The following is an 8,766-nucleotide window of genomic DNA, read 5'->3' as shown; positions in this document are numbered from 1 at the left end:
GGTCACGCTGTTTGGGGAGGCTGCGATACCTTTGGGCCCTCTAGCCTAGCTAGCAGAAATGGGTCACTGAGGGTAGGTTCTGAAGGTGTTATGCACTTCTGCTTCTGGCTATGGCACCCTGCCTCCTGATGCGTCAAGGCGTGAGGAGCTGCCTTCCTGTGCTACCACCACTACAGTCGAGTCTTTCAAACCTCTCCACCTTTCCCCATCACGACAGACTTTATGTCCTGAAGCCATGAGCCAGAATAATTCTTTCCTCCCTTAGCTCATTTCTATTGGGTATTTGTTCACACCAACAAGAAACAGTTGTGAGAAAAATAATGAATACATCTGCCAGCTACAGCACCCCCTCCCACTCCCAGGGCTCACTGGCCCAGTCTTCATGAGATGCTCAGAACAGGATTAGAGGGAGAGACAGAGTCTTATCATTCATTTGCTTTGAGAATACTTCAGGATTCTTGATCAGAGGAGACCTTCCTCACAATGCCACTCTTGGTAAGATCTTGTCTTAGTTACTTTTTTTTTTTTTTTTACTGTTGTAAAGAGACACCATGACCTTTTAAAGGCAATTTATAAAGAAAGCATTTAATGGGGACTGCTTACAGTTTCAGGGGGTTAGAGTTCATGACTATTACGGCAGCAGGCAGGCAGGTGTGGCACATGAGCAGTGGCTCGGAGCTTGCATCTTATCCACAAGTTGGAGGCAGAGAGAGGAATAGTAACCTGGAATGGCAAGGACTTTTGAAACCTCAAAGCTCATGTCCTTCAGCAAGGCTGGCCACACCTCCTAGTCCTTACCAAATAGTTCCTCCAATTGGGGACCAAGTATTCAAAGATATGTACGTATTTAGATCATTCATTCAAGCCACCACAGAGCCCCCCAAATCTGGTGTGTAGGGGACCAGTCCTAGGAAGAAGGGCTAGTCTCGAAATGATATTCTATTGCCTTTGTGCTGAGGTAAGAAATAATTGGCTTTTTACATCAAGGTGAAAATGGGGGAAGAAGGGAGCTGATTGGAAAAGAGTCTGGCTAAACGTGGTTGATCAGTCAGGAAGTGGTCAGGTCTGAGCCTAGACGGTATTCCTCCCAGCATTTGAAGGCCCATCATGGGGAGGGCACTGGTGGTCTGGGCTAGTCAGAGAAGCAGCAACTGCTAACTTAGACAACCGGAGTTGTGGCTAAAAGAGTAGAGACTCTGGTCTTGTTTCCTTCCCTTTTTCTCCACCTCAGACACACAAGAAGAGCCTGGCACGAAGAAGGAAAGGGAGGGGACTCTTTCAGGCCCAGATCACACTCTCTCTAGACTATCTTCGTCCTTAAAAGGATGCCAGCTCATGAGAGCTGTGTGAGGATGGGACAAGGGATAAACACTGCAAGGAGATGGTAAGGTTGGGTCTCACAGGAGAATAGACAATAACCGGGAAGGTATGCAATCTTCCTGTGTCTGTCCTTTGTCTCTGGCCCATCCCCTTCCTCACCCTCTTTCCCTCAGGCTGAAATTTCCAAGATGCTGCCGCAACTGACTTCTAGCTTGGTGTAGATGAATCCTGTGAACAGGGAGGAAAAACACGAACTCAGTGTACTCTCCCTGCTTGCAGCAACACTTTTGTTGTGGGCTATCTCTCCCTTAAGACTCTGGGCCTAGCACAAGCAAAGTTTTATTTTCTGGTCCTAGCCTTCAAGCTCTGCAAACACATCCTTCTCTGTTCACCTGTCTTTTCGTAATGCCCGGACAGGCATTACTGTCCTCCATTCATTTCTTGTCTCTTCTACTATTCATATAATTAATTGTCCACATCAAATCCCTTTGGTTCAATTGGGCATGGTGGCATGTGCCTGTGATCCCAGCACTCAGGGAGGCAGAGGTAGGCTCTGTGAGTTTGAGGCCAGCCGGGTCTACAAAGGCAATCCAGAATAGCCAAGGCTACACAGAGACATCCTGTCTTGAAATCAAAGCAAAACAACAACAACAACAAAATCCCTTGGTTCAATTATTTAACATGCCATTTGTCTTTTGGGAGGACTTAACTAATGTCCTGGGGTCTTTAAAATCTATGCTGTAGGAGACTGTGCTGTAGAGGTCGAGGTGGAGAAGTCAGCCACTGCAAGAAATGACGTTGCTTTATATATACACCCGAATCAAGACACTTTAATAAGCTGACTGCAATCTTGTCTTAGACACCTTCCCTTCACACCAGCCTCTGCCTATGCCCCCTCTCCCTTTCCCCAGGCCCATTGCCTTGTCTTTTTAAAGTTTTCATGACTGTCTGAATTACTATACAATGTACTTGTTTACTTGTGTATTCTAGATACCACAAGGGACTACAGAGCCTCAAGGGAAGTTGTTCTTTTTCTCTCCTTCCATGTTTTAATTATTATTTATTAACTAATTAATAATCATTTAACCAGCACCAGGACCTGATTAAGAGAAATGGACCTCACCCGAGACCCTGGAGCTTCAGACAGACTGGATAGCTGGATGTCACTTTGGCTGTTGATCTTTAAGGAGGCAGTGAATATGTTTTATTGAGTTAGAATATCCCTGAAATTGTAAGCGAGGAACTACGTGTGTGTGTGTGTGTGTGTGTGTGTGTGTGTGTGTGTGTGCACGTATAAACTGTATATGTGTGTAGTGTTTAACACAAGGAATAGGATGCAAAAAGTGACTTTTCCTGAGAGAGAGAGATCTATGTAGCCAGATACCCTTGAGCTTCTGATTCTTCTGCCTCTGCCTCCCGACTTCTGGGATGGCAGGCCTGTGCTGCCACTCCTGGCTTATGTGGTGCTGGAGACTGAAGCCAGGGCCTTGTGTGTGGTAAGCAAGCTTTTCACCAACAAAGCTACACCCCCAGGCTCAGTGGCAGTTTTAACAGTCACTGTCATTTGCCCTTCATTTTTCTCATTTCTGAAGCATCTTTCTTTCCTTGAGGAACTGCCCCCAACACCGTCCATAAACACATATGCAGAGTATGGGGAGCTGAGATTGCTCAAATGTTCCTTTTGATTTAACTTATAACTAGAGAAATGTTCATATTGTCGGCATCAATTGTACTTGTGACATTTTCATAGCACATTATTCATTGTATCTGCATCTTAAAATTCAAATTTATAAATTGTATATAGGATCTTTTATAGTTTCACAGAACCTTTTATTTATTCGTTGAGAACTTCACATGTGTATATAATGCATCTTATTGGTACCCGCCTCCTACTTCCCCTAGAACCTTTTTTATTTTAAAAATGGCTTCTATGTCAGTAGTTTATATTTTCTCTATAATTATATTCATGTATGCTTTTCTTTCTTTTGCCATAAATATGCTTGCCAGACTTGCATGAGGTGTTTTTTGCCTTGGGCCAATAAACAAAATAAAAGCTAGTGAATGCTTTGACAGTCACTTTAATACTGGGATGGCCACTAAGTGACCAGTGGGAGTGTCCTGCTTTTATTTCTGTTGCTGTAATTAAATGTTCTCGACAAGAGCAACTTTAAGGAAGAAAGGATTTATATGGCTTATAGTTCCAGGTCACAGTCTGTCATTGCAGGGGAAACCAAGGACACTGAGGCAACTAGTCACCTCTACAGTCAAGAGAGAGGGAAATTCCTGCCTGCTTGCCTCGCCTTCTCCACTCACACAGCTCAAGGCTCAGCTTACAAAAAGGTGTAGCACATTTGGGGTGGGGCTTCTGACCTCAGTTAACCCAATTAAGAAATGTGGCTGCAGAGATGGCCTTGTTACATTTGTCAAGGACCCAAGTTCAGTTCCCAGCACCCCCACAGTGGCTCACAAACATCTATAACTCCAGGTTCAGGGACCTGACAACAACCTCTTGACTTCCAGGGGCTCCAGGCACGTACATGGTACACACACCTATCCACAGTCCAGACACTTCATACACATTATATGATAGGTAGATGGTAGACAGACGTGTGTGTGTGTGTGTGTGTGTGTGTGTGTGTGTGTGTGTGTGTGTGTGAAGCTCCCACAGACATGCCTACAACAGGCCAATCTGGTCTAGACAGTTCCTCAGCAATACTATTCTCAAATGATCCTAGAGTGTCTCAAGTTGACTGTTAAAAGCAGCCAGCACAGGGAGAAGAGCTACGCTGTACAGGATGGCGCACAATGTAAACCTTATGACTACTTCAGCCAGGGATTTTCTGTTTAATATTTCTGCATGGGGGGGTGACCATGGGTAATGGAAACTGCAGAAAACCAAACCCCTAGATCAGGAGGAATTAATGCATAGAACAAAATGGTGCCCAGGGCCCTGATGACGAGGGGTAGAAATGGCCTCCTGAGAGGTTGTTCCTATGTCAGCCTTCGCCCCCTTAGCCTTGCTGCAGCCACAGCTGCGATACGCGGTTCTGGTTTAAGTCCTGCTGCTCACATTCTACCTCAGGACACACCCACTTGCATTTTTCTGTGCCAGGAAGCTTAAGAGCAAACTCAGTCATTTTCCATTCCAACAATATATAGCCTAACACTATCCATCCTAACCATATACATTCTAACAACATCCTAGTAACATACACCCTAGCAACATACAGCCCATCTTGGTTCCTTCAACAAACACACTGTACATTTTTTTTATATATCCACTTTAGTTTCTTATTCAATGAAAATAAATGTGAAGTTATGGATTTAATATCTACTTACACTTTTCTAACACGTTAGAATAATAAAGTATAAGCCATCTCAGCTCAGATAACATACACACATTACACATCAGAAACCACTGCCTTGAACATAACTGTAATTTATTCTGGCTTTTTTCTTATTAGATTTCTATTATGGTTCCTTGTCCTCTACTGTCTGAGACTTCAGTTTCCTATCAATTTTCATTTTGTTATAATTTTCCAAAAGATTTTTCCATAGGTTGGATACCTAGATGGTGTAATTTTGAAATCCACCCCATCCCCCATGTGTGTGTATGCATGTGTGTGTATCTGCATATATATGTGTATATCTCTGTGTATATGTACATGTATGCATGTATCTCTGTGTTTGTGTGTGTGTATGTATCTGTGTATGTGTCTGTGTATGTATCTCTGTGCATGTGTGTGTATGTGTGTCTATATCTCTGTGTATGTGTATCTCTGTGTCTGTTTGTATGGGTGTATATATCTGTGTGTGTGTGTGTGTGTGTGTGTGTGTGTGTGTGTGTGTGTGCATCTGTCTGTCTGTGTGTCTGTATGTCTCTGTGTGTATCTCTGTGCATGTGTGTGTATGTGTGAGTATCTCTGTATGTGTATCTCTGTGTGTATGTGTATATGTATCTCTGTGTTTATGTGTGTGTCTATATCTCTGTGTATGTGTATCTCTGTGTCTGTATGGGTGTGTATATCTGTGTGTGTGTGTGTCTGTGCGTATATATCTCTGTGTCTGTGTATGTCTGTGTGTGTATCTCTGTGTGTATGTGTGTGTATATATCTCTGTAAATGTATCTCTGTATATGTATGTGTGAATCTCTCTCTTGTGTGTGTATGGAGATCAGAGGACAACCTTTTAGAATTGGTTCTTTCCTTCTACCATGGATATGAGGATGAAACTCAGATCCTCAGCAGCATTTTTACCCACTGAGCCATCTCACTGGCACCTTATTTTATCTCCAAGGACTGTTTCTGATTCTCCTAAATTTATCTAATTTATTATCCTCTAAAATTTCACTGAGAATACAAATTTGAATGTACAAAGTTGTCTCCTTTTTGTTATAACCACTCTTTTTAAATAGAAGCCATTGGTTCTGACCCATCTGCCAGTTCCTGCTTGAGAGCTGCTGGGAAGCCTCGGATGACTGACACGGCTGTTGCTGCTGCTGTTCATGAATATGAAAGTCTAGACATGAGCACCAGCGGGTCTGCTGAGGCTCTGCTCTGTGGCACAGGTGTCCAGGAGAGCCCCACCTCTTCCCAGCATGCCTCTGACTTCAGCTCCTGCTTGCATGGACTAGCAGTGAAAGAACAACTGGGGCCCAGGCCTGCTCTTTGCTGTAGTTGTTAGCTTTTTAGCCATGCCAGGTTCTGGCCTGACGGTGTGCTTCCCTTTCTACCAATGGCTTGCAAGTTGTCTCCTCACCCTTCTCCTCTTCCTCTTCCTCTTCCTCTTCCTTTTCTTCCTCCTTCCTCCACCTCCTCCTGTACCACATCTTCCTCCTCCTCCCTTCCTCCTCCTCCACCACTTTATTCCCTTCAGTCCTCTCATCTCAGTGAGGTTCTAAGAAGCTGTTGTGCTGGGCGTGGTGGTGCACGCCTTTAATCCTAGCACTCAGGAAGCAGAAGCAGAGGAATCTCTGAGTTCGAGGCCAGCTTGGTCTGCAGAGTGAGACAGCCGGGGCTACACAGAGAAACTCTGTCTTGCCTCCCCTCCCCCACCCAAAGGTATTATAATCTCAGATTGTTATCTCGAAATCAAACCTGAGTGGTTTCCTGTCAGACTGAACATGATATAACAAGGCTTCATGCACCACACATAAACCTTAAATTCCTGTAAGGGCAACTCTTGCCCTGAGAGTTGCCTGCTCTGCTTATGTGTGGCCAGCGAGAGTTTGACCCTGCGCCCTGTGCCCACTCTTTTCAGTAACAATTGGAGTTCCTCTGTTGTTCTGGAAAAGCCTAACCCTAGTATACTGACTGGTCCCTGTGTCACTTGAGACTGAAGGCAGGAAAGACAGACAGGTCAAGGATCAAAGAGAACACTTTATTAACCATTATGTTAATTATGGAAATATGGTCCTTGCTGGCAGCATGATCAGTTGGGTCCCCAAAATTTGGGTCAGAAAGAGGGTAGATTTGTGAGTGAGGTCAAAGTTGACTACATCCAGGATAGAACATACCCAGGTTTTCTTAAGACCTATGGAAGATTCAGGAATCTTTCTGGAAACAGGGTTCACTTGAAAAGCTCCATAAGTGGTTGGGGTGGAGCCATTCATTATAGTGTGCTGGCAAGTGATGCGGGGAAACACTGACTAGGGTAACCAGGGGCAACCACGGTGGCTATAACTCAAGATGGCTGCAGCCATTTTAAGCTGAATCCACAAATATGTAAATACCACAGCACCCTTGTTCTGTGGAAACCGAGGTTCTGGAAGACAAGTCTGAGTCCTGAGCAGAGAGTGGAAGCCAGCTACCCACAGTAACGGCTAGCTGTACTTTATGCCCTGCCATCCTTCCCTGTTTTGTTTCTTAAGGGGAGCCCTTCCCCTTTATAAGATGCTTACAAATGTGCCCCCTTAAAGGAGGGACCAGATCAGACTGATGTAGAATAGCTGGCTTTTTGGTAAACTGTCTCTTCCGGTATGAAGAATGTGCTAAGGAGGAAGCTAAAGTCCAGGAAGACATGATTCTGAGATAAGAGCAGCAATGCTGCAGAAGGTAAGAGCAAGCCAGCACAGCTCGAGCTCAAAGGAAGATAGCCACATGCATCAAACTCAGAAAGCCCAGGTAGTTAGACATTTAAAGATCAACATGAGGGGACAGAGAGATGGCTCCAGCCTTCAGAAAGCTTCCTGGTTTTGCAGAGGACTAGAGTTTAGATCCCACCTTGGGAACCACCTTGGCACCCACATTAGCACCCACATTGGGAAACTCATATCTGCCTGTAATTCCTGCTCCAGGGGATCCAACACTCTTCTGCCCTCCATGGTTGCTTGCATACACTTGCCCATATACAGAGAGATAAACACTCATATACAGAAATAAAAATTAAATAAATCTTTTTTTTTGAGACAAGGGTTCTCTGTGTAGCCTTGCCTGTCCTAGACTCTCTCTGTAGACCAGACTGACCTCGAACTCACAGCAATCTGACTGCTTCTGCCTCCCTGAGTCCTGGGATTACAGGCATGCACTATCATTTAAGAAGGTCCACTTGGTTTGATCCACTTGTCACTTTCCTTGGAAACACAACACCTTCCTTTCCCTCCCTTGCTCACACTCTTGGGGAGGTTTCAGTCCATTGTGGTGGGGAAGCATGGTGGTTAGACATGCTCCATCTGTGGCAGCAGAGGCACGAGACAGAGGCACATGGCTCAAAGGCCAACCCTCCAGCGACCTATCTGCCAGCCAGCCCCATCTCCTAAAGACTCTACAACCTTTAGAATAGTGCCACAGGCTGGGGACCAAGCATTCCCATCTTGATCCTTAGAGTTTCTTAATGTGATGGGTACTAAAGCGACAACCCGATCAACAACTGCTGAACAAAAGAGCTAGTCAAGAACATTTCAAAGGTTTACAACACAAAGAAATGATAAGTATCTGAGGAGATGTGAATGTCAATCATCCTGGTCTGACCTTTACACATGTAGTATTGAAATGTCACACTATATACACATCAAACGTATATATGATATCTTTGCATCAAGTGAAAATAATGCAAATATTTGTTGAACGAGAGAGTAAATAAATGACTTTCCAGGCCCCGGCTAGATGGTGGTGTCATTCACAGAGAGAGTGAGTAAATGTAGAAGGAGAAAAAAGAAGGGACTGGGCAAGCATGTTGTGTGTGTGGGTGGGTGGGGAGGGGGGATAGGAGGTCTGTTTCACAGTGTGACATGTGTCCCTGCTAACCCAAAGGAATCTAGCCCCAGTGTCAGCGATGAGTTCTAGAGGCTCTACAGAGAAAGATGACAAAAAACATTTTAGTTGCTGGATTGTGGGAAAAAGGAGTGACAAGCATGGCAGCTGGAGATTTAGGGTAAGGGACAGTGGATACTCACCAACAGCAGTCAGGAGAATACCAGTGAGGACAGGGTGAATCAGTCCTGGGCTT

This window comes from Acomys minous (assembly GCF_964271855.1).
Source record: "Acomys minous genome assembly, chromosome: 1".
NCBI lineage: Eukaryota > Metazoa > Chordata > Mammalia > Rodentia > Muridae > Acomys > Acomys minous.
This window is presented reverse-complemented; position numbering follows the sequence as displayed.